The following is a 27,340-nucleotide window of genomic DNA, read 5'->3' as shown; positions in this document are numbered from 1 at the left end:
TCAATCTGATCAAGGTGGCATGTACCAATGCCATCTCACTAGTCAAAGTGATCAGTTTAAGTTCATAATTATCATAATGATAGGATTGGGACGAATGTCTGCTACTACTAACTGATAGAATTATAAAGGAGAGAATTATCCAACATGGGAAGTGGGATACACAGCAGACTCATTGAATGTCAGATGTCCTGAACAGCACTCTGGCCTCAGAATCAGCCCTTTAGGCATTCGGATATGGGTAAAAAGCCCATGAGAGTGTTTCAGGCATGGAAAGCCAAGACACTCTAGCAAAAAAAAAAACATGACCTAAATGAAAGATCTCTGTGAGTGAGATCCCAGTGGAAAAAAATAGGCCATCAAAGAAAGACGTACCTTTCTCTGAAGGGAGGAGAGAACTTCCACTTTGACTATGACCTTGTCTAAATAAGATCAGAGTTGGAGAACTCAAAAGGCTTCTATAGCCTTGGCAACTCGTGAGAAGAGCCTAGGGTGATTACTAACGCCATAAACAAGAGTGTTAGTTCTTAAGTCAATAACAGGAGTCACTGTGCACTTAACTCCCCATGTAGTATCTCTGTCCTTAATGTGTTGTACAATGTGAATTAATGCTATAACGAGTACTGAAACAGTACTTTACACTTTGTGTTTCTGTGTGAGTGTAAACTGTTGAAATCTTTGCTTAATATATACTAAACTGATCTTCAGTATATAAAGAGAATTGAAAATGAATCTTGATGTGAAAGGGATGGGAGAGGGAACCGTTCGACCCAGCCATCCCACTCCTTGGAATTTACCCAAAGGAGTTTAAATTGGCAAACAAAAAAGAGGTCTGCACCCTAATGTTTATCGCAGCACAATTCACAATAGCCAAGACCTGGAACCAACCTAAATGCCCATCAACGGTAGACTGGATAAAGAAATTATGGGATATGTATTCTTTAGAATACTATACTGCAGTAAGAAACAATGAAATCCAGTCATTTGCAACAAAATGGAGGAAACTGGAACACATCATGCTGAGTGAAGTAAGCCAGTCCCAAAGGGACAAATACCATATGTTCTCCCTAATCGGTGACAACTGACTGAACACCAAAAAGGGAACCTCCTGAAGTGAAATGGACACTATGAGAAACGGTGACTTGATCAGCATAGCCCTGACTGTTAATGAACAACTTAATACATTATCCCTCTTAGTAGTTTTTTTGTCTGTTCTACTTAATATGACTGGTTTAATTCTGTAATTATCACACAGTTATTCTTAAGTGTTGAAATTTAACTGAAATGCGATCCCTGTTAAACATAAGAGTGGGAATAAGAGAGGGAAGAGATGTATAATTTGGGACATGCTCAAGCTGACCTGCCCCAAATGGTAGAGTTAGAAACATACCAGGGGATTCCAATTCAATCTCATCAAGGTGGCAGATACCAATGCCATCTCACTATTCCAAGTGATCAATTTCAGTTCACAATCGATCATAATGAAAGGACTAAGAGTCAAAGGGAGCACATAAACAAGTCTAGTACCTGCTAACACTAACCGATAGAATAAATAAAGCGGAGAGTGATCCAGCATGGGAAGCAAGATACTCAGCAGACTCATAGAATGGCAGATGTCCTAAATAGCACTCTGGCCTCAGAATCAGCCCTAAAGGCATTTGGATCTGGCTGGAAAGCCCATGAGAGTATTTCAGGCATGGAAAGCCAAGACACTCTGGCAAAAAGATCTCTGTGAGTGAGATCCCAGTGGAAAGAACAGGTCTTCAAAGAAGGAGGTACCTTTCTCTGAAGGGAGGAGAGAACCTCCACTTTGAATATGACCTTGTCTAAACAAGATAAGAGTCGGAGAATTCAGAGGGCTTCCATAGCCTTGGAAACTCATGACTGGAGCATAGGGAGATTTCTGATGCCATAGACAGGAGTGTCAATTTGTAAAGTCAACAACAGGAGTCACTGTGCACTTACTCCTCATGTAGGATCTCTGTCCTTAATGTGCTGTTCATTGAGATTTAATTCTATAACGAGTACTCAAACAGTATATTTCACTTTGTGTTTCTATGGGGGTGCAAACTGTTGAAATCTTTACTTAATGCATACTAAACTGATCTTCTGTAAAAAAGAAAAAGAAAGAAATTATCAATTCCCAACTTGTCTCTCACTGGGATTAAACATGACAATAGGTCTGATCTGATTTCATCATCATTTAAAAAAAATCTATTATTTTTCACTTTATGTTTCAGTGTGGGAGCAAACTGTTGAAATCCTTACTTAATGTATACTAAGCTGATCTTCTCTATATTAAGATAATAAAAAATGAATCTTGATGTGAATGGAAGGGGAGAGGGAGTTGGAAAGGGGAGGGTTGCGGGTGGGAGGGACGGTATGGGGGGGAAGCCATTGTAATCAATAAGTCGTACTTTGGAAATTTATATTCATTAAATAAAAGTTAAAAAAAATAAAGAAACAGAAAAAAAAGGGGATGGGAGAGGGAGCAGGAGATGGGAGGGTTGCGGGAGGGAGGGACGTTATGAGGGGGAAAAGCCACTGTGATCCAAAAGCAGTACTTTGGAAATTTATATTTAATAAATAAAAGTTAAAAAAATAAATTTAAAAAATAAAAAAGATTTAAATATTTTAAATAATATTGTTACATGGACATCATGCATGCTGTTACTATATTTCCTCCAAGGTTTTAAAAGATGTTGAAACTGCATGTGCAATTTTTTAGAAAAGATTTATTTATTTACTGAAAGTCAGTGTTACACAGAGAGAGGGAAAGACACAGAGACAAGTCTTCCATCTGCTGGTTCATCCCCCAGATGACAGTGACACCAGGAGACAGGAGTTTCTTCGGGGTCTCCCACGTGGGTGCAGGGGCCGAATACTAGGACCATGCTTTCTGCTCTCCCGGGTGCATCAGCAAGAGACGATTGGAAGTGCCACAGCTGGAACAGGAACACACAGCATTATGGGATGCAGGCATCACAGGCAGTGGATTCACCTGCTGCACCACAGTGATGCTTTCTCCATTTCTGCGCATTCATTCTCAGTGTACAAATGCAGCACTGATGTTTCCTAAATGGCACCTAGTGGTGGAGTATATTATTCTCCATCATTTCGTGCATGGGCTCTCAGCCCTGAGCTTGGCAGTTTGTTTTTGTTAGAACTTCCCTCTTCATGATATTCCCTCGCTGCCACCCAGACCTAGTGTCCACATCAGGGAACACACAACCTCAACTTCTTATCCTGCATCTGAGCGTCCACACATGAGACACAAGAGGCACCCGTTATTCTTGCTCTGACGGATGTCACTAGGCACAAAGACCTGTATCAAATCAAAGATGTCCTGAAATCATAACTGTACAGAATCATGGAAAGAATCATATGTTCTGTGTCGTTACCTGTGCTACTAAACACCAGAGGACACTGTGCTCTGCCAGGAACCTGTCCTATCTGAAGTGCACAACCCCATGCCTGCTATACAGGGGCAGCACATGCAAATAGGGCCTCCCTCTGCCCATGAAAACCAGCCCAGCCCTCACCCTGCAGATATGGCACAGGAGCTCCAGCCCCAGCACTCCCAGGTGTCCACTCAGTGATCGCACTCAACACAGACGGTCACCATGGAGACTGGGCTGTGCTGGCTTCTCCTGGTCGCTGTGCTCAAAGGTAATGATGGAGAACGCGGGGCACTGAGTCTGGGAGAGGACGTGAGTGAGAGACACAGAGAGTGTGAGTGACAGTGTCCTGACCAGGACGTCTGTGTTTGTAGGTGTCCAGTGCCAGAAGCAGCTGGTGGAGTCCGTGGGAGGCCTGGACCAGCCTGGGGGATCCCTGAAACTCTCCTGCAAACCTCTGGATTCACCCTCAGTAGCAATGCAATGTGCTGGTTCCGCCAGGCTCCAGGGAAGGGGCTGGAGTGGATCGCATGTATTGATTGTTATGGTAGCACAAACTACGCGAGCTGGGTGAATGGCCGATTCACCATCTCCAGCGACAACACCCAGAACATGGTGGATCTTGAAATGAACAGTCTGACAGCCGCGGACATGGCCATCTATTTCTGTGCGAGAGACACAGTGAGGGGCCCTCAGGCTGAGTCCAGACACAAACCTCCCTGCAGGGCCGCACGTCTCCACCAGGAGGCACACAAGATGCACTGAATATATATTCTGGTCATGGGTAGGTGTAGAGGGACAATAAGCCCTGGTTTCCTTTTAGGGAATTGGGGTTTCCTCTCCTCTAACGCATTTGAAGAAATGGTTCTACTCTTACGATTCTGTCCCTGCCACTGACTTCACTGACGGATAGAAACTTTGAATAGAAGGAAGAAGTCCTACGTGACAATTTTGGGTTCATGACTGACAACTATCCTCACCGCGATCAGATATCATGGGGATCTGTGAGGACCTCGTGAGTCTTTTCCAGTCTAACTCATGCTGGTGTCCTCAGGGCGCTGCCGACTCTAGGACAATTTTACTTTTCCCTTTATATCCTGGAGAAAACTGAGCCAGGGTCTCTGGTCTGTTAAACCTCAACTATTTCCCTCTCTTCCTGTCAAAGTAGCCTGTGTGCAGAACTGAACTGACATTTTATTTTAAACTGTGGGTGATGCACACTCACTTTCCACAGAATGTGGCCACCTTTAATCCTGGAACAGTCTGTGGTCCCTGTGTGAACGTCACAGTACTCAGGGATGTACTTGCAGCTCAGCTGTGTCTCAGACTGAGCTTCTGCAAGCACCTGGGAAGCCTACAGGGACTTCCTCATCCTCGAGGTCCTGGGAGCCTCCTGGGGGGCTCCCTGCATGAACTCAGAGGGGAAATGCACTGGACATCAGCAGTCAAGGTCATCACTGAATGGAAAGTGTTGGGTGTGCACTTCTAGTTGATCTGATTCTGTTGAGTGTTGTGGGACTCCCTGCACCTGCTGTGGTTCAGGGAGAGCAGAAAGTGGGACACACAGTGGCTGTGCACTCTGGGGCTGGAGTCCACATCACGGGGAGCTGTGTCTGTGGCTCCATCATGATCACCAGTGTCCTGAGGCTGAATCACAGCTGCAGGAAAAGCAAGTCTCAGAGACCATGTGTCCAGAGTCCCTGCTCTTCACTCCATGTCTATGCTGACTGGGGTCATCAATGCATTTGGAGACTTCCATCAGTATTAGAGAGGGAGACACCCAGGCTGCATATCAGAGTGATGGACACAGCCCATTTGCACACTTTCCCAGACAAGTAACTGACAGTGCACCCTGGAAGTCAGTAGATGATGGATGTGTTATGAGGCCCCATCACCAAGGTGGGAACACTGATGCAGTTCCAAGCTCCTGGGTTCCATCTGCCAAGCTTGAGTCCACTGGAATTTATTTATCGTCTCCATAAAATATTGGAAAATATTGGAAAGCACTACACCAGTATTCAGAGTGTTGAATCTCCATTTTTGATCATTTAATCATTTCCTTTACATAAGTGTTTGATATATAATACCAAAACATAGACATATGAGGTACAATGATATGTGTTGATAAATGTATCAAATTGAGTTTTTATGAAGTCAGACTTATTGACATGCACATCAGAAAACCACATGTTTCCATGGTAGAATGTCAGTTGTCTCCTGTTTTGGAATTCTGTAGACACAATATTCCCTTCACTGCTGTGACCATGCTGTACAGTAGATCCTCAGTGTGTGGATCCTGTTGGACTGGAACTCTGACCTTGCTCCAGTGTCTCCTCTGCTCCTCCCTTGCTCAGACATTGGTCTTCACCATCGTACTTCCTGCCTCTGTGACTTCATCCTTTTATCCCATGTATCCAGCATCATGTATTATTTGTCTTCTTGTCCTGCATGGTTAGCAGAGTGTACTTACCCTGACACATTATCCTTGGACATTATTCTCCAGGATCATCCGAGTTGTCCAAAATACAGAATTTCCTCATCTGTACTGCCATATAAACTTCCTGTTAAATATATTTTTGTCCATTTGTTCCATTGTGGATTCTTTCTTCATGAATATTTCACTGGATTGTATGTGTGAACTCTTGTGAATGATGCTGCATTAGTTGAACATGGAAGAGCAGAGGTGTTTGCCACATTGATTGCGGTTCCCCTGGACACCTCCCTGGGATTTCATATTCCTTCTACTCAAAAATGGTGTTTGAAGATCCTGTGATAATTCTGTTTCAGTTTTGATGATTTTCCCTAATAATTTTACTTGTTTACCTGACTCCAATCTTGCACCAGAGTTATCTCCAGCTTCCTCCACATGGATTGTCAGCTCTGGATTGTAGGATAATACTCATTCTAACAGGAAGGATGGGATGTCTCATTGTGCATCTATTATGGACATGCATGATGGGCCCAATATATCATTTTATATGTTGCCTTTATATCTTTTTTAAAAAGTTAAAGATACTATTTCACTTATTTTGATATTTGTATTTGCATATTTTTTCAAAAAGGTAAAGAGACTGAGACTGACAGTGATCTTCTAATTCCTGGTCACTTCCCAGATGGCTACAAAAGCTTCAGCTGGGTTAGGTGACAGGCATGTGCTTGGAATTCTGTCCAGGTGTCCACATGGCAGTACTTGGAACTTCACCTACTGCCTCCCAGAAGGGCTTAGGCTGGAATCTGACACTGGAACCAAACTAGGACACAGCACTCAGCATCCTGACATGGGAGGCAGGAATCCCTCAGGCTCACTCCAGTGCTGCTCCTGTCACCACCTTATCATCACTGCATTTAAGGAATTGATTGCTTCCCTTGGGATCAGTGGCTTGAGTTCATTCAACATTTGGAAATAGGCTCCTAACCATATGTATAATTAATCTTTCATTTATTTTAAGTATTTATTTTATTTGAAAGGCAGTGTTATAGCAAGAGAGAAAGCTATCAACAGATGGAGAGAGAAGTTTCCATTCACTTCTTTTCTTCCTGAATGGCTGCAAAGGCTGGGATGCCTGAGCCTGAAGCCAGGAGCCTGGAACTTCCCCCAGTTTCCCACAGAGCTGGAAGGGGACAAACACTTGGGTCATGGTAGACAGTGATCACCATTGCACTTCCTCCCTCTGTGAGTTCAATCTTGTGGACTGCATGTATAACTAATGTCACATACTATGTGTCCACATGTACCTGCATTATTTCTGTTAGCATATTATGCTCCAGACTGACCAATGATTTCCTAATGACCGAACAACCTCCTTCTTAACACTGAATAATATTCCATGTCAAATGTAACAGACTGCATTCACTGTTTTATGCACATTTCACTTTATTGTAGACTGAACTATTGTGAACAAAGCTGCATTACCTGAACCCAGGACTGTGGATGAATTGTGACACAGTGACTTCTATCCAGTGCTTGAGCTGAACTCGGAGTCATGGTTACTAAACACAGGGAAGAGGGGGAACACAGGGCAGCTGATACCAGGGCAGAAAGCACTCACAGGAAGGAATAATTCTGCCCACACCACAGTGGGCTGACTCAGTTCACCACAACCCACGACAGGTTCCATGAATAATGAGAACTGAGGCCTCCAGGCCCCTCCAACTCAGAGTGTAGGAAAGGAGGTGGAAATGTGAATGACACTGAGTTGATCTGTGCCCATTTCTACAACACACAGATTCCAATAGCACACAAACCCCACTAGCAAGCACAGTGTTCTGTGTTCATGACGAGTGTTAAATAAGGCAATGGATGAATAAGGAAACAAAACATAGTTAACCTTAAAAGAATCCACTTGCAGTCTTTTATCTGTTTAAAAGTGGGAGGCAGGCATTAGGACAAAATCGGCAAAGTCCCCACTAGGGACACCCGTGTTCCCATCAGAATGAATCATTCAGCCACACGACTCCCCACACATTTTCTGATAATGCATTTTAGAAAACTGTAGATGACACTACAAGTGAATGAGCCCCTACCAATGACGTGGGAAACAGAGTTGCAGTTTTGCGCTCCAGGTTTTAGAAAGGCTAAGTCCTCGGTGTTGTAGGCACTTGGGATGTTTGGGGCTGTCAATCAAAGGTGGAAATCTCCCTTTGTCACCTTTTCTGTCCATCTCTACATTTCTCTTTCTCTCACCCCTTCTCTCACTGTCACTACTATCAGGGAGATTTTGCCCTATGTTTCCTTCTAGTAGCTGTACAATGGACTTTGCATCTGATGTCAGATCCTGGTTCTTCAATGCTTTTTATGTTAACATCAAGACCATGCACCCCCTGTCAGTGCTGTTACGTTGGGGTGAGGACAAACCACATCCACCTCCACAGGCTGCTCCCAGCATTCTGTGTGGTCCTGTTCAGGGCACTGGAGACCTCAGCTTCCTACATGAGGCCCTGACGTTGAATCCACTCATGGTGGGAGTCGTCACTGGATGCACTCCCCAGAGACGATGTCATTCCACGTCTACCAGGCACCTGTGCTAGTTTTACTCAGTGGTGGTCAGTGTGGGGGTCCCTGGTGCAAGGACACCTGATCAGAACTCCTGACTCAGTGTTCTGCTGCAGGCACTGGGTCCCAGCAGTGTGGCCCTTCCACCTCTCCTTACCCTCCTGCACAGCAGAGCCCACTCCTCCACCAGGTCCTCTCCCTCCTGCTGCTGGACCCTGTCCCGACTGTCACTTCCCCACATGCCATGGTTCTCCTCCCCAGTCCTCAGCTTTGGGGGTGGAGGCATCCCCTGAAGATGCAGACTTCTGTGTCTTGGGGGATCAGTGCTGGCACAGTGTCTGGGGTGGACTCTGCTCGATAACATTTTCTACAGGATTTCACCAGGACATGGGTCATGATGGTTTCCTCCTGCAGGTGAATCACTTTCCTACTCAGTGGACACAGAGGAGCAGGGTCTGGGGTATTGAGGCTGAGGATGCTGTTCCTGCAGAGCCGTGAGCAGAGCCAGCACTGCTTGGTGTGCGTGTGTGGTCTCTCCAACTGAGCAGCTGAAGGCTGCATGTTAGGTGGAACTTACCCTCCATACTTGATGCACGGAGCCTCCCATCATGCATGTGGGGAACTCACCACCCAGTGATCACATTGAGAGGGTCTCTAGGGAGGGGACAAGGCCATGAGGGTTGCTGCCTGCATTGAAGGGAACAGGACATTTGAAAGACCCTTCAGTAACTCAAGGTTTAACTCTCACACATGAGTCAGTAAGGAAAAGAGAGTGATGCTCCCACTCACTGCACTTTCTCTAATGTTGCTGTGGCCAGGTCTGCCTCCCAGCCTGGCCCAGTTTCAGGACAACAATCAGGTGGATCCACTAGAGTGACAGGGCCCAAATATCCTCCATAAATTTCTGATTCCTGGGGCTGCAGGAGCAGGAATCTGGTACTGGGACCCAGAACCACATATGAGAACCTGGCACTCCCCTGGGTAATGTTTGCATCTTAAACAGTGCAACTTTCAATTTATTATTTCCTTTATTTCCATGAAATTTGATGACACAGTTAAGACTAATACACTGCATATTTGTGCAAAATATCATATTCTTACTCTGCTTTACTTTTTTAACTATAATTTAATGAATAGAAATTTCCAAAGTACGGCTTATGGATTACAATGGCTTCCCCCCCATAACGTCCCTCCCACCCGCAACCCTCCCCTTTCCCACTCCCTCTCCCCTTCCATTCCCATCAAGATTCATTTTCGATTCTCTTTATATACAGAAGATCAGTTTAGCATACATTAAGTAAAGATTTCAACAGCTTGCTCCCACACAGAAACATAAAGTGAAAAATAATAGATGATCTTTTAAATGATGATGAAATCAGATCAGACCTATTGTCATGTTTAATCCCAGTGAGAGTCAGGTTGGGAATTGATAATTTCTTTTTTTTTTACAGAAGATCAGTTTAGTATACATTAAGTAAAGATTTCAACAGTTTGCACCCCCATAGAAACACAAAATGAAATATACTGTTTGAGTACTCGTTATAGCATTAAATCTCAATGAACAGCACATTAAGGACAGAGATCCGACATGAGGAGTAAGTGCACAGTGACTCCTGTTGTTGACTTAGCAAATTGACACTCCTGTTTATGGCATCAGTAATCTCTCTATGCTCCATTCATGAGTTTCCAAGGCTATGGAAGCCTTTTGAGTTCTCCGACTCTTATCTTGTTTAACAAAGTCATACTCAAAGTGGAGGTTCTCTCCTCCCTTCAGAGAAAGGTACCTCCTTCTTTGAAAACCTGTTCTTTCCACTGGGATCTCACTCAGAGATCTTTCATTTAGGCCTTTTTTTTGCCAGAGTGTCTTGGCTTTCCATGTCTGAAATACTCTCATGGGCTTTCCAGCCAGATCCAAATGCCTTTAGGGCTGATTCTGAGGCCAGAGTGCTATTTAGGACATCTGCCATTCTATGAGTCTGCTGAGTATCTTGCTTCCCATGCTGGATCACTCTCCGCTTTATTTATTCTATCGGTTAGTATTAGCAGGTACTAGACTTGTTTATGTGCTCCCTTTGACTCTTAGTCCTTTCATTATGATCGATTGTGAACTGAAATTGATTTCTTGGACTATGGAGATGGCATTGGTACATGCCACCTTGATGGGATTGAATTGGAGTCCCCTGGTATGTTTCTAACTTTACCATTTGGGGCAAGTCAGCTTGAGCATGTCCCAAATTATACATCTCTTCCCTCTCTTATTCCCACTCTTATGTTTAACAGGGATCACATTTCAGTTAAATTTCAACACTTAAGAATAACTGTGTATTAATTACAGAATTAAACCAGTCATGTTAAGTAGAACAGACAAAAAAACTACTAAGAGGGATAATGTATTAAGTTGTTCATTAACAGTCAGGGCTATGCTGATCATGTCACCGTTTCTCATAGTGACCATTTCACTTCAGGAGGTTTCCTTTTTGGTGTTCAGTCAGTTGTCACCGATTAGGGAGAATATATGGTATTTGTCCCTTTGGGACTGGCTTACTTCACTCAGCATGATGTGTTCCAGTTTCCTCCATTTTGTTGCAAATGACTGAATTTCGTTGTTTCTTACTGTGGTATAGTATTCTAAAGAGTACATATCCCATAATTTCTTTATCCAGTCTACCGTTGATGGGCATTTAGGTTGGTTCCAGGTCTTGGCTATTGTGAATTGTGCTGCAATAAACATTAGGGTGCAGACCACCTTTTTTGTTTGTCTATTTATATTCCTTTGGGTGAATTCCAAGGAGTGGGATGGGTGGGTCGAACGGTAGGGTTATATTCAGGTTTCTGAGGAATCTCCAGACTGACTTCCATAGTGGCTTTACTAGTTTGCATTCCCACCAACAGTGGATTAATGTCGCTTTTTCCCCACATCCTGGCCAGCATCTGTTGTTGGTAGATTTCTGTATGTGAGCCATTCTATCCGGGGTGAGGTGAAACCTCATTGTGGTTTTGATTTACATTTCCCTGACTGCTAGTGATCTTGAACATTTTTTCATGTGTCTGTTGGACATTTGGATTTCCTCTTTTGAAAAATATCTATTGAGGTCCTTGGCCCATCTTTACGTGGTTTGTTTGTTTTGTTTTTGTGGAGTTTCTTGATTTTTAGATTCTGGTTATTAACCCTTTATCTGTTGCATAGTTTTCAAATATTTTTTTTCCCATTCTGTCGGTTGTCTCTTCACTCTCCTGACTTTTGCAGTACAGAAACTTCTCAATTTGATGCAATCCCAACAGTTGATTTTGGCTTTTACTGCCTGCGCCTCCCGGGTCTTTTCCAGAAACTCTTTGCCTGTGCCAATATCTTGAAGGGTTTCTCCAATGTTCTCTAATAACTTGATGGTGTCAGTTCGTAGATTTAAGTCTTTCATCCATGTTGAGTGGATTTTTGTGTACGGTGTAAGGTAGGGGTCTTGCTTCATGCTTCTGCACGTGGAAATCCAGTTTTCCCAGCACCATTTATTGAATAGACTGTCCTTGCTCCAGGAATTGGTTTTAGATCCTTGATCAAATATAAGTTGGCTGTAGAGGTTTGGGTTGGTTTCTGGTGTTTCAATTCTGTTCCATTGGTCTATCCATCTGTTTCTGTACCTGTACCATGCTGTTTTGATTACAACTGCCCTGTAGTATGTCCTGAGATCTGGCATTGTGATGCCTCCGGCTTTGTTTTTGTTGTACAAGATTGCTTTAGCTATTTGAAGTCTCTTTTGCCTCCATATGAATTTCAGCATCATTTTTTCTAGATCTGAGAAGATTGTCTTTGGTGTCCTGATTGGAATTGCATTGAATCTATAAATTGCTTTTGGGAGAATGGACATTTTGATGATGTTGATTCTTCCAATCCATGAGCATGGAAGATTTTTCCATTTTTTGGTATCCTCTTCTATTTCTTTGTTAAGAGATTTTAATTCTCATCGTAGAGATCTTTAACATCCTTGGTTAAGTTTATTCCAGGGTATTTGATTGTTTTTGTAGCTATTGTGAATGGGATTGATCTTAGCAGTTCTTTCTAAGTCGTGGCATTGCTTGTGTATACAAAGGCTGTTGATTTTTGTGCATTGATTTTATATCCTGCCACTTTGCCAAACTCCTCTATGAGTTCCAATAGTCTCTTAGTAGAGTTCTTTGGATCCTCTAAGTAACGAATCATATCATCTGAAAAGAGGGATAGTTTACTTCTTCCTTCTCAATTTGTATTCCTTTAATTTCTTTTTCTTGTCTGATGGCTCTGGCTAAAACTTCCAGAACTATGTTAAATAGCAGTGGTGAGAGTGGGCATCCCTGTCTGGTGCCAGATCTCAGTGGAAGTGCTTCCAACTTTTCCCCATTCAATAGGATGCTGGCCGTGGGTTTTTCATAAATTGCTTTGATTATATTGAGGAATGTTCCTTCTATACCCAATTTGCTTAGAATTTTCATCATGAAAGGGTGTTGAATTTTATCGAATGCTTTCTCTGCATCTATTGAGATAATCATATGTTTTTTCTTTTGCAGTCTGTTAATGTGGTGAATCACATTAATTGATTTGCGAATGTTGAACCATCCCTGCATACCAGGGATAAATCCCACTTGGTCTGGGTGGATGGTTTTTCTGATGTGTTGTTCTATTCTATTGGCGAGAATTTTATTGAGGATTTTTGCGTCTATGTTCATCAGGGATATTGGTCTATAATTTTCTTTCAGTGCTGCATCTTTCTCTGGCTTAGGGATTAAGGTTATGCTGGCTTCATAGAAAGAATTTGGGAGGATTCCCTCTTTTTCGATTGTTCTGAATAGTTTGAGAAGAAATGGGATTAGTTCTTCTTTAAATGTCTGGTAGAATTCAGCAGTGAATCCATCTGGTCCTGGGCTTTTCTTTGTCGGGAGGGCCTTTATTACTGATTCAATTTCTGTCTCAGTTATGGATCTATTTAGGTTTTGTATGTCTTCATGGTTCAATTTTGGTAGATTGCCTGTGTCCAGGAATCTATCCATTTCTGATAGATTTTCCTGTTTGCTGGCATAAAAGTCCTTGTAGTAATTTCTGATGATTCTTTTTATTTCTCTGGTGTCTGTTGTTACGTTTCCTTTTTCATCTCTAATTTTATTGATTTGGGTCTTTTCTCTTCTTTTTTTAGTTAGTTGGGCCAATGGGGTGTCAACTTTGTTTATTTTTTCAAAAAACCTGCTTCTCGCTGTCTGATTTTTTGTAATGTTATTTTGGATCCAATCCTGTTAATTTCTTCTCTGATTTTAATTATTTCTCTTCTCCTACTAGATTTGGGTTTGGTTTGCTGCAGTTTTTCTAGGTCCTTGAGATGCACTGAAAGCTCATTTATTTGGTACCTTTCCAATTTCTTGATATAGGCACCTATTGCTATAAACTTGCCTCTCAGTACTGCTTTTGCTGTATCTCATAAGTTTTGATATGTTGTGTTGTTATCCTCATTTACTTCCAGAAAGTTTCTGATTTCTCTTCTGATTTCTTGAATGACCCAGTGTTCATTCAGGAGCATGTTGTTCAGTCTCCATGTGTTTGCATACTTTCTAGGGTTTCCTGAGTTGCTAATTCCCAGCTTCATTCTGCTGTGGTCTGAGAAGCTGCATGGTATGATTCTAATTCTTTTAAATTCGCTGAGACTTGCTTTATGGCCTAGTATGTGATCAATCCTTTAGAAGGTTCCATGCACTGATGAGAAGAATGTAAAGTCTTTAGATGTAGGATTGAAAGTTCTGTAGATATCTGTTAGATCCATTTGGGCAATAGTGTCGATTAAATCTGCTGTTTCCTTGTTGACCTTCTGTCCGGATGATCTGTCTATTTCTGAGAGTGGAGTATTGAAGTCCCCCAGTACTATTGTATTGTGGTCTAAGTCTCCCTTTAAGTCCCTTAACATATCTTTTAAATAGACCGGTGCCCTGTAATTAGGTGCATATACATTTATAATAGTTACATCTTCCTGTTGAATTGAACCCTTAATCATTATATAGTGTCCCTCTTTGTCTCTCTTAACAGTTTTTGTATTAAAGTTTATTTTGTCTGATATTAATATGGCTACACCTGCTTTTTTTGTTTCTGTTGGCATGGATTATCTTTTTCCAACCTTTCACTTTCAGTCTGCATACATCTTTGTTAGAGAGATGTGTTTCTTGAGGGCAACAAATAGTTGGGTTGTATTCCTTGAGCCAATCAGCCAATCGGTGTCTTTTAACTGAAGAGTTAAGACCATTAATGCTTAATGTGACTATTGATATGTAGTGACTTTGCCCTGCCATTTTCCCAGAGATATTTTCTAGTATATGGTTTGAGCTTCCCATGCTCTTTTACTGGTGGTTTTTCTTCCTTTACCTGCTTTCATATTGATGGCCGTGTTTCTGTGTTTCTGATACTTTAAGTATCTTTTGCAGGGCCAGGCGAGTGGCCACAAAGTCTTTCAATTTCTGTTTGCTATGAAAGGTCTTTATTTCACCTTCATTCACACATGAGAACTTAGCAGGATATAATATTCTGCGCTGGCAATTTTTCTCTCTTAGCTCCTGTGCTATGTCTCGCCATTCCCTCCTAGCCTGTAGTGTTCTGATGAGAAGTCTGCTGTGAGTCTAATTGGAGAGCCTCTGAGAGTAATCTGACGTTTCTCTCTTGCACATTTAGGATCTTTTCTTTATGTTTCACTGTGGTGGGTTTAATTACCACGTGTCGTGGTGAGGATCTCTTTTGGTCACGTTTATTGGGGGTTCTATGAGCTTCCTGTACTAGGATGTCTCTGTCCTTATCCAAACCTGGAAAGTTCTCTGCTAGTATCTCACTAAAAAGGCCTTCTAATCCTTTTTCTCTCTCCATGCCTTCAGGAACTCCTAGAACTTGAATGTTGTTTTTTTTTAATAGTATCCTGTAGATTCCCAACAATATTTTTTAGATTTCTAATTTTCTCTTCTTTTCTTTGGTTTGACTGTATGTTTTCCTGTGCTCTATCTTCTAAGTCCGATATTCTCTCTTCTGCTTCACCCATTCTGTTTTTAAGGCTTTCTAATGTGTTTGTCATTTGAGCTATTGAGTTCTTCATTTCATTTTGATTTCTCTTCACTATCACACTTTCCTGTTCTACTAGTTTCTGCGTTTCATTTTGATTCTTCCTTAAAATTTCATTTTCATGAGAGAGATTTTCAATCCTGTCCAATAAGGATTTCTGTAATTCAAGGATTTGCTTTTGAAAACTTCTAAATGTTCTTATCATAATTTTTTTGAAATCCGTATCTTGCATTTCTTCTATCTCATCATCTTCATAATCTTGGCTTGGGGTGTTTTGTTTATTTGGAGGCATCATAGTGTCATCGTTGATGTTGTTCCCTCGATTTCTGTGTTTGTTGCTTGGCATAGTTAATTCTTCTTTCGTCACTGTGCATTTTTTTAATTTTTTTTTATTTTATACTATGTCTGTGTTAAGTGGACTGCCTGCTGTTGGAGGAGCCTTGGAGGCTTGAGATGGGTGTGGCCTGAGAGCTCTGCTTGGTTCTTCCGGGTTACGGGTGTGCAAAGGTGACACCCTCAGTTTATGTGTGGTAAATCTCTCTCTATTTATTTATTTATTTATTTATTCTATTCAGGAGGTAAGTAATACCGCACCACAAGGCTGTGCAGAATTGATGGTATTTAGCTTCTGATCTCTGGCTTCTACCCAAAGAGTCTGTGCAGCCTCTGTTTCTCCTCTGGACTCCCACTGGGTTGCCTAGGCTACTGAATTGTAGTGACTCAGTTCCTTAGCTCTCCCCTGTTGTTATGTAAATCCAGAGAGGGGGCCTGCTCTTTGTCTCTTGCAAACCTTGCAAACTCTTGCAAACTCTTGCAAACCTTGCAACCTTTTCAAGGTTGGCGGTGAGAGAACCCCAACACCTTTTTTCCTTCTCTCCTGTAGTCAGTCTGGTGAACTTTCCCACTCCCCTCTAGATTCTGACCGCCGTTTCCCCGTCAATGTCATGGGTTACTGAGCTCACCTCCCCTTCCAGCGCCGATGTGTGGACTCGGAGCCCTGGGCATCCCAACTCTCCCTGCTGGTGTCTATGTAACATCCACTCCCCTTCCTGCACTGGCCCGCAGACCCTGCGGCTCCTGCGGCTCAGCTTCCACGCGGTGGGTGACATTGTTCTCCCAGTAGGTCCTCCGAGTCACAGCCACTAGATCCAGAAGAGTTTCCTCTGCAATTTTTTCCTGATCCTTTTTCTGAGGCTACTGTAACTCCACTTTTATTAAACTAAATTTTCCTGGACTCTCGGTGCACACCCTCACTATTCCGCCATCCTCTCTGCTTTACTTTCAGTTTCACTCATATAAGATTTTCAGATATTTTGGTTAAAAACTAACAAAAACTCATTCACCTGGGCTGCACAGAACCTACAAACTCAAGACCTTCGACTTCTGCCACAAAACTTGCATGATGCACAGGGCTGAACTGGATGAATCTGTTGTGAAGGAATCCAAAGGGTTTCAGGCCTTAATGTGACTGGAGGAGGTGGGCCCAGGGCTGGGTGACACAGAGGCAGTGGGCAGCACCGTGGGATGTGATATTTGCTCTTGGCATAGTTGTGAAGATGAGTGAGAGAGGCACAGGTGAGTCGCACTCACCACACACTTTCAACATGTGCGGCTGCCTCTGTATCTATCACAGCTCAACAGCATTGCCCATGGAAGCAAAATTGCCCAGGAAAGAAATTGTGAAGAGCAGACAGACAGACAGACAGACACTGGCATGTGGAACACCACACTCAGATGCACTTGCGTGGAACCTGGTCCCCTGTGCATCTCTCTGTCAAAAATGGAATCCAGCAAAAGTGCTCCTTGTTCTGCTGTTGGCAGGGAGTTCTGCAGACCTCACCAGGAAGCCCCCGTGAGTGCTGAGGGTGGACTGGGGCAGAGCTGAGTCCTGTGGTGAGGGGGCAGATCAGGTGCTGGACTCCTGTTAGCACATGGAGTTGGGGACACATCCAGAGTGTGATGATTTCTCCTGTAATGTTGACCTGGGCCAAGAGCTCAGGGAACCCATGAAAACATGTTGTAGGTCCATTCACATAAAAGGACCAAGACAGGGTTCTTTGTGCAATGAGAGCACACAATTTATCACTTGTCCCATATATGAATAATATCGGACTGCCATGGGACACTCTCATCAGTCTGGGCCCTGTCCTGTCTGAGGTGTCTACTCTAGGGCTGCTATATAGGGGCAGCACATGCAGATAGGCCTCCCTCTGCCCATGAAAACCAGCCCAGCCCTCACCCTGCAGCTCTGGCACAGGAGCTCCAGCCCCAGGACTCCCAGGTGTCCACTCAGTGATCGCACTCAACACAGACGCTCACCATGGAGACTGGGCTTCGCTGGCTTCTCCTGGTCGCTGTGCTCAAAGGTAATGATGGAGAACGCGGGGCACTGAGTCTGGGAGAGGACGTGAGTGAGAGACACAGAGAGTGTGAGTGACAGCTTCCTGACCAGGACGTCTGTGTTTGCAGGTGTCCAGGGTCAGGAGCAGCTGGTGGAGTCCGCAGGGGGTCTGGTCCAGCCTGGGGGATCCCTGAAACTCTCCTGCAAAGCCTCTGGAATCGACTTCAGTAGCTACTATATGAGCTGGGTCTGCCAAGCTCCAGGGAAGGGCTGGAGTGGAAAGGATGGATTAGTAGTGGTGGTAGCACATGGTACGCGAGCTGGGTGAATGGCCGATTCACCATCTCCAGAGACAACGCCCAGAACACGGTGTCTCTGCAAATGAACAGTCTAACCGCCCCGGACACGCCCACGTATTTCCCTGCAGTAGACACAGGAGGGACCCTCAGGTTGAGCCCAGGCTCAAACCTCCCTGCAGGGGAGTGCGGTTCCACCAGGGGGCGCAAAAGACGTACTGAGCCCAATTCTGGTCCGCTCAGAATCAGAGGGACATGAAGCCCTGATTTCCTGTCATGGAATTGGGGTTTGTTCCCCTGTAGTTTTGCGGCAAGAATCTACTTCCTGATTCTGTCCTTTCCACTGACGTCACTGACGTAGAGAAGCTTGATGTGAACAGGAAGAAGTCCTAAACGGACACATTCAGGTTCTTGAACGATGACAGTGGTCACCAGGGTCAGAGATGCAGGACTATCTGGGGACGTAGTGAGTGTTTTCCTGTCTGACTCAGGACAGCGTTCTCAGGGCACTGCCAACTTTAGCACAATTTTAGTTTTCGTTCAAACCCAGACAGACCCGAGCCAAAGTCTTGATTTGTTACCTCAGTTTTATAAGTTGTCCCACTCCTTCTGTCAGAGCAGCATGTGTGCTGACCTGAACCAACTGTCTTATTTTAACTGTGGGTGTTCTGACCTCACGTTCTAAGATTTTATACCCAATCTCCATTTTCCCTTTAATCCTGGAACAGTCTGTAGTCCCTGTGTGAATGTCACAGCACTCAGGAATTTACTTGCAGCTCAGCTGTGTCTCAGGCTAAGCTTCTGCAGGCCCCTGGGAAGCCTACAGGGACTTCCTCATCCTCTAGGTCCTGGGACCCTCCTGTGGGCTCCCTGCATGAACTCAGGAGGGAAATGCACTGGACAATAGCAGTCAAGTTCATAACTGAATGGAAAATGTTGGGTGTGCACATCCAGCTGATCTGGTTCTGCTCCAGTGTCATGGGACCCCCTGCACCTGCTGTGGTTCAGGGAGAGGAGAAAGTGGGACACACAGTGGCTGTGCACTCTAGGGCTGGAGTCCACATCACGGGGAGCTGTGTCTGTGGCTCAATCATGATGCCCAGTGTCCTGAGGCTGGATCACAGCTGCAGGAAGAGCCAGTCCCAGAGACCATGTGTCCAGTGTCCCTGCTCTTCACTCCATGTCTGTACTGACTGGCGTCATCAATCCATTTGCAGTCTTAGATCAGTTTTAGAGAGGGAGACATCCATGCTGCATATCACAGTGCTGGATGGAGCCCATTTACACATTTCCCACACTTGTACTGACAATGCACCCTGGAAGACAGGAGATGATGGATGTGTTAGGAGGCCCCATCACCAAGGTGGGAACACTGATGCAGTTCCATGCTCCTGGGTTCCAGCTGCCAAGCCTTGAGTGCACTGCCTTCATTAATCATCTCCATAAAACATTGGCAAACACAACACCAGTTTTCAGAGATCTGAATCTTCATGATTGACCATTGTTCATCCTTTTATCCCACGCAGTTAGCATCACATATTATGTGTCTTCCTCGCCTGTATGGTTAGCAGAGTGTACTTTTGCTGACATATAATCCTAGGCACATTATTCTCCAGGATCATGCAAGTTGTCCAAAATTACAGAATTTCTTACTCTGTACTGCTTATAAACTTCCTTATTTTTTTACAGTCATAGTGGACAGGGAGACAGAGAGACAGAGAGGAAGGTCTTCTTTTGCCGTTGGTTCACCCTCCAATGGCCGCCACGGCTGGCATGCTGTGGCCGGTGCACCACGCTGATCGAAAGGCAGGAGCCAGATGCTTCTCCTGGTCTCCCATGGGTTGCAGGGCCCAAGCACTTGGGCCAAACTCCAAAGCACTCCCAGGCAAAAACAGAGAGCTGGTCTGGAAGAGTGGCAACCGGGACAGAATCCAGCCCCTGTCAGGGAGTAGAACCCAGTGTGCCAGCACCACAAGGTGGAGGATTAGCCTATTGAGCTGCGGTGCCGGCTTAAACTTCCTTTTAAAATGTAACTTTGTCCATTTCTTTCATTTTCCATTCTTGCTTTCATGAGATGTCACTGGATCATATGTGTGAACTCTTTTGAATGACGGTGCTTTAATGAACAAGGAACTGCAGAGGTGTTTGCTACAGTGACTGCAGATCCCGTGGACACCTCCCTGGGATTTCATATTCATTGTACCATGCAATGGTGCTTGAAGATCATGTAATAATTCTGTTTCTAGTTTTTGATGCTTTTCCATAACGGTTTTACTAATTAACCTTACACAGACTTGTACCAGGGTTATCATCTCTCTCTACCTCCATAAAACATGTCAGCTCTAGTATGTCTGGTAATAGCCATTCTAACAGGAGCGATGGGATGTCTCATTGTGCTTCTAACATGGACATACATGATGGTCCCAAATTGATAGCATTTTATATGTCTGTCTACATATCTTCTTTTAATAATTTATAGAAATGATATAAATTTTAAAATTTATCATTTTATTTGAGAATTTATCTTTATGTATTTGTCCAAAACCACAGAGAGACTGAGACTGACAGTGATCTTCTAATTCCTGCGTCACTTCCCCGATGGCTACAAAAGCTTCAGCTGGATGAGGCAACAGCCTGGTGCTTGGAATTCTGTCCATGTGTCGCATGGGAGTACTTGGAACCTCACCTACGGCCTCCAGGGTGTGCTTAGCAGGAATCTGAAACTGGAACCAAACTAGGACACAGCACTAAGTATCCTGACATGGGAGGCAGGAATCCCACAGGCTCACTCCAGTGCTGCTCCTGTCACCACCTTATCATCACTGCATGTACACAATTGATTTCTTCCCTTGGGATTCAGTTGTCTGTGTTCATTCAACATTAGCAAACAGGCTCCTAATCATATGTATAATTAATCTTCAATGTATTTTAAGTATCTATTTATTTTATTTTAAGACAGTGTTATAGCAACAGAGGAAGAGACCAACAGATGGAGGGAGAATTCCTTCCATTCGTTTACTTCCTGAATGGCTGCCAAAGGCTGGGGATGGCTGAGCCTAAAGTCAGGAGCCTGGAACTTCCTCTAGTTTCCCCCAGGGCTGGAAGGGGACAAACATGGTAGACAGTGATCACCATTGCACTTCCTACCTCTGTGAGTTCAACTTGTGGACTGCATATATAACTAATGTCACTTACTATGTGTCCACATGTACTTGCATTATTTCTTTTAGTTTGTATGCTCCAAAGAGACCCACATTTTCTAATGACAGAACAACCTCCTTCTTAATGCTGAATAATATTCCATGTCCAAATGGGAAAGAACGCATTCACTGTTTTATGCACACTTGCTTTGTTTGAGACTGAAGTATTGTGAACAAAGCTGCAACCTGACAAAGGACTGTGGGTAAATTGTGACACAGTGACTTCTACCCAGTGCTTGACCTGAACTCAGAGTCATGATTACTAGACACAGGGAAGAGGGGGGAACAGGGGACGGCTGATACCAGGACACAAAGCACCACTCACAGGAAGGAATAATTCTGCCCACACCACAGTGGGCTGACTCAGTTCACCACAACACACGACAGGTTCCACAAATAACTAGAACTAATGTGTCCAGGCTGCCCAACTAAGAGTGATTGAAAGGAGGTGGAAATGTGCATGACACTGAGTTGATCTGTGCCCATTTCTACCATGCACATTCCAATAGCACTCTATACCCCACTACCATGTACAGTGTTCTGTGTTCAGGAACAGTTTTAAACAGTTTAAATAGTTTTTAAACTTTAAGGCAATGGATGAATAAGGAAAAAAACATAGTTAACCTTAAAAAATCCACTTGAGTATTTCATCTATTTAAAAGTGGGTAACAGGCATTAGGACAAAATTGGCTAAGTCCCCACTAGGGACACCCGTGTTCCCATCAGAGAACTGACTGAGTCCAGCCTCACGGCTTCCCATTTTCCCTCATAATGCATCATGGGAAACTGTAGATGACACTACAAGCAAATGAGTCCCTACCACCGACATTGGAATTACAGACACAGTTTCTTGCTTCAGGGTTCAGAAAGACTAACTCCTAGGGGTCATAGGCATTTGGGATGTCTGGGGCTGTCAACCCAAAGGCAGAAATCTCCCATTGTCACCTTTTCTGTCCATCTCTACATTTCTGTATCTCTCACCCCTTCTCTCTCTATCACTGTCCAAATGTCTTTCATATAGATGATAAGGAACTAGTGGTTACTTAAATAAATGAGGGACGTGATATTGCTAACACTGGATATGAGGGTAAACACATATTAAAATGAAACAAGGTCATTGCCTTCAACTTTTTGAAATTATGATAACATAAAAATTCATATGATCTGAATCCTATCATAGCCATCACTGTACACCCTCAGGTCACCTAATTCTGCCCCAGGCCCTGTCCTGTCTGAGGCGTCTGACCCCATGCCTGCTATATAGGGGCAGCACATGCAGATAGCCCTCCCTCTGCCCATGAAAACCAGCCCAGCCCTCACCCTGCAGCTCTGGCACAGGAGCTCCAGCCCCAGCACTCCCAGGTGTCCACTCAGTGATCGCACTCAACACAGACGCTCACCATGGAGACTGGGCTGCGCTGGCTTCTCCTGGTCACTGTGCTCAAAGATAATGATGGAGAACGTGGGGCACTGAGTCTGGGAGAGGACGTGAGTGAGAGACACAGAGAGTGTGAGCGACAGCTTCCTGACCAGGACATCTGTGTTTGCAGGTGTCCAGTGTCAGGAGCAGCTGAAGGAGTCCGGGGGTCCCCTGGTCATGCCTGGAGGAATCCTGACACTCACCTGCACAGCCTCTGGATCCGACATCAGTAGCTATGGAGTGAGCTGGTTCCGCCAGGCTCCAGGGAAGGGGCTCGAATGGATAAGATACATTAGTTATGGTGGTAGCGCATACTACAAGAGCTGGGCGAAAGGCCGATTCACCATCTCCAAAACCTCGGGCACGGTGGATCTGAAAATGACCAGTCTGACAGCCTCGGACACGGCCACCTATTTCTGTGCCAGAGACACAGTGAGGGGCCCTCAGGCTGAGCCCAGGCACAAACCTCCGTGCAGGGGCGCACAACTCCACCAGGGGGCGCACGAGACGCACTGAGCCCAGATTCTGGTCCTGCACAGGCGCAGAGGGAGATGAAGCCCTGGTTTCCTGTCAGGGAACTGGGATTTCCTCTCCTGTAAAAGTTTTGAGGGAAGAATTCTACTTATATGATTCTGTCCCTCCCAACTTCAATGACGGGGAGAAAGTCTGATGTAAAAGGAAGAAGTCCTAAATGAACAATTTGGTTCATGGACAGCAACTGTTGCTCACCAGGGTCAGAGATGTGGGAATATTGAGGACACTATTGAGTCTCTTCCAACCTGACTCCCGACAGCACCCTCAGGGCACTGAAAGCTTTGGACAGTTTCAGTTTTCCCTCATAACCAGGGACAGCCGAGACAGGGCCGTTGATCTATTAAACAGCAACTATTCCACCCATCCCTCTCCTGCCACAACCAGCAAGTGTGCACTGAACCAACCTTTGACTTTACGTGTGTGTGATCCAGACTCACTTTCTGCAGACTTTAACCCGACCTGCATTTCCCCTTAATCCTGGAACAGTCTGTGGTCCCTGTGTGAACGTCACAGCACTCAGGGATGTCCTTGCAGCTCAGCTGTGTCTCAGGCTGGGCTTCTGCAGGCACCTGGGAAGCCTACAGGGACTTCCTCATCCTCTAGGTCCTGGGAACCTCCTGGGGGGCTCACTGCCAGAATCCGAGGGGAAATGCCTGGACATCAGCAGTCAAGGTCATCACTGAATGGAAAGTGTTGGGTGTGCACTTCCAGCTGATCTGGTTCTGCTCCAGTGTTGTGGGACCCCCTGCACCTGCTGTGGTTCAGGGAGAGCAGAAAGTGGGACACACAGTGGCTGTGCACTCTGGGGCTGGAGTCCACATCACGGGGAGCTGTGTCTGTGGCTCCAGCATGGTGCCCAGTGTCCTGAGGCTGGATCACAGCTGCAGGAAGAGCCAGTCTTAGACCATGTGTCCAGAGTCCCTGCTCTTCACTCGATGCCATGCTGACTGGAGTTATCGCTCCACTTTAGTCCCAGGTGTCCACTCAGTGATCGCACTCAACACAGACGCTCACCATGGAGAGTGGGCTGCGCTGGCTTCTCTTGGTCACTGTGCTCAAAGGTAATGATGGAGAACACGGTGCACTGAGTCTGGGAGAGGACGTGAGTGAGAGACACAAAGAGTGTGAGTGACAGTGTCCTGACCAGGACGTCTGTGTTTGCAGGTGTCCAGTGTCAGGAGCAGCTGAAGGAGTCCAGAGGGGGTCTGGTCCAGCCGGAGGATCCCTGAAACTCTGCTGCAAAGCCTCTGGAATCTACTTCAGTAGCTATGGCATGAGCTGGGTCCGCCAGGCTCCAGGGAAGGGGCTGGAGTGGATCGCATACATTTATCTTGGCTTGGTATCACAAACTACACGAACTCCGTGAAGACCCGATTCACCATCTCCAGCGACAATGCCCAGAACACGGTGTTTCTGCAAATGAACAGTTTTACAGACGAGGACACAGCCATGTATTTCTGTGTCAGAGACACAGTGAGGGACCCTCAGGCTGAGCCCGGACACAAACTTCCCTGCAGGGACGCACGGTTCCACCAGGGAGTGCACATGATGCATTAAGCTCAGATTATGGTCCTGCACAGGTGCAGAGGGAAATTAAGTCCTGGTTACCTGTCAGGGAATTGTGGTTTGTCGCTCCCCCTCTTTGTGGAGGAACGATACAGGACCCTGCGCTGTTCTTTTGTCTGCTCGGCCCTCCCCAGGTTTGCTGCTGGTTCTTCCCGGATTGGCTGCCGTCCCTTCCACCTCCGTGGAACGGCGGTTCGCCCTGGCCACTTTCCCCACTTCCGCAGGGGAGCGGCACACCGCTGGCCGGCTCTCTTGGGGGCTGCACAGGTGTTCCTTCAGGTAGATGTTCCCCTTAGATGTTCCTGGTGCATGTTGTCTCTCTCCTCCTTTATAGTCCTCTTCCACCAATCCCAACTCTGCTACCCACACGCCGAGTACGCTGCTCTCTCCCAATCAGGAGCAGGTCCTACAGTTTATTGGTTGAACTGGAGGCAGCTGTGTAGAAGCTGTTTTTCCCTTCTCAGCACCATATTGTGGGAGAGCAGATGCATAGAATAAGTCTTAATTCCAGTAACTTAGTCTAGTCCGAGTTGCTTCCCACAGATCCCCCTTTCTTTTTATTTTTGGCGTTGATACGCGCCTGTCTTTGGTGCCCCACGGCACACACTCTGCTCTGCTTGCTAGAGTTGCCCACAGGTGCTTACAAGCCCTATCAATCAGGCAAACCGAATCCGGGTCCTCTCTGCGCCATGTTGTAAGGAGGTTTTTAGGCGCTGATGCGTGCCTGTGTTCGGTGCCCTGCGGCGCATGCTCTGCTCTGCTCTGCTAGAACTGCCTGCAGGTGCTTACAAGCCCTAACAATCCAAGCCTTCTCATTGCCGTATTGTGGGGAGACTTATTGATGTTGATTCGTGCCTGTCTTCGGTGACCTGCAGCCACCCACAGGTGCTTATCGTCTTACTAATAAGGCAGACCGAATCCAAGCCTTCTCATTGCGGTATTGTGGGGAGACTTATTGATGTTAATTCGTGCCTGTCTTCGGTGACCTGCGGTGCATAAGCTGCTAGCTGCCCGCAGGTGCTCACCGCCTCACTAATCAGGCAGACCGAATCCAAGCTCTCTCATTGCCATGTTGTGGGGAGGCCTTATTTTTCTCTATTTCTCTATCTCCGGGCATTCTTTTCTCCCATTTTACTTCTATCTACCAGCATTCCTATTTCTCTCATTTTACTTCTAAAACTTCTGTTTCTCTTATCCCTGCGGCTTCCCAGCGCCCGCCCCGAGGCTGCTTCTTGGCAGCTTCCCGGCTCTGAGCCGCTTCAGCCCGCGCTTCTCTCATCTGCGCGGCTTCCCGGCTTCGTGCGTGCACTCCGCGGTCTCTGCGCCCCTTCGCGCCCACACCACGGCCTCCACTAGCCCCACGTTCCCTATCTATTCATGCCCCGTGCTCTCTCTGCATGCCGAGGCTTCCGCGAATCACACAGCGTAGCTCACATTTCCGCCACCGGCATTCAGTCCAAGTTCCCCGGACTAACCTGGCGAATTCCAACCTGGCGGCCCACGTCTCTGCCTCTGATTCCAGATTTTCGCCGTTTGCTCCCCGGGCTGACTTGAAGAATTCCAAGCTGGCTTACGTCTCTGCCTCGGCCTGCACTCGCGGCTTCATCCTCCCTAACATTTTTTTCTACCCGGTAAGTTTCCCTAAGTTTTCTTCCAACAATATTCCTCCCTCATTTCTCCTGGCCTCTCCCCACAGTCCGTATCCAAGTCTAAGTTTCTTATAGGTTTCACTTTCACTTTCAACCCGCAGTCCGTATCTGAGTCTAAGTTTCTTCTTGCTTTCACTTTAAATCCTAACTTCTTTCCCACAGTCCGTATCCGAGTCTATGCCTAGGCTTTCAATAGCTTCTTCCGGCACCTTTTCCATCCGGCTTTCCCCTAGGCTCTTCTAGTCTCTCTCTCCGGTATTTTCCTGCTTCTTCCCTCCTAGGTTTCCTATCCGAGTCATGGCACCATTATGTCACTCCCCGTCTTCATGGAGGAATGACACTAAACCCTGCCTAGGTTTCCTATCCGAGTCACGGCACCATTAGTGGTTTCCTCTCCTACAGTTCTGAGGGAAGACTGCTACTTTTATGATTCTGTCCCCGCCACTGACTTCACTGACATAGAGAAGTTTGATGTGACAGGATGAAGTCCTATATGAACAAATTCAGGTTCATGAACGATGACAGTGGTGACCAGGGTCAGAGATGTGGGACTCTCTGAGGACCTCATGAGTGTGTTCAAGTCTGACTCAGGACAGTGCCCTCAAACACTGCCGACTTTAGAACAATTTTAGTTTTCCCTTAAAACTCAGAGAGAGCTGAGCCAGAGACTTGATTTGTTAACCTCAATTATATATGTCATCAAACTGCTCCTGTCAGAGTAGCCTGTGTGCTAAAATGAACCAACCATCTTATTTTAAAAGGTGGCTGTTCCACAGGTTCCACAGTCTTTATACCTGATCTCCATTTTTCCTTTAATCCTGAAACAGTCTGTGGTCCCTGTGTGAACGTCACAGCACTCAGGACTGTACTTGCAGCTCAGCTGTGTCTCAGG

The 27,340-nt window shown here is 45.4% G+C and overlaps 3 pseudogenes; all 3 read left to right on the top strand.

The window, feature by feature from the left end:
* The first annotated feature begins 3,568 nt into the window (after positions 1-3,568).
* On the top strand, positions 3,569-4,160 carry LOC149120226 (immunoglobulin heavy variable 3-66 pseudogene; annotated as a pseudogene).
* Positions 4,161-17,762: 13,602 nt separating this feature from the next.
* LOC149120225 (immunoglobulin heavy variable 3-23 pseudogene) lies at positions 17,763-24,224 on the top strand (annotated as a pseudogene).
* Positions 24,225-24,248: 24 nt separating this feature from the next.
* Positions 24,249-24,790, top strand: LOC138847250 (immunoglobulin heavy variable 3-23 pseudogene; annotated as a pseudogene).
* The last annotated feature ends 2,550 nt before the right edge of the window (positions 24,791-27,340 follow it).

The sequence above is a fragment of the Oryctolagus cuniculus genome, chromosome 20, assembly GCF_051225735.1.
Source record: "Oryctolagus cuniculus isolate XC-2025 breed Fujian yellow rabbit chromosome 20, ASM5122573v1, whole genome shotgun sequence".
NCBI classification, from domain to species: domain Eukaryota; kingdom Metazoa; phylum Chordata; class Mammalia; order Lagomorpha; family Leporidae; genus Oryctolagus; species Oryctolagus cuniculus.
This window is presented reverse-complemented; position numbering and strand designations above follow the sequence as displayed.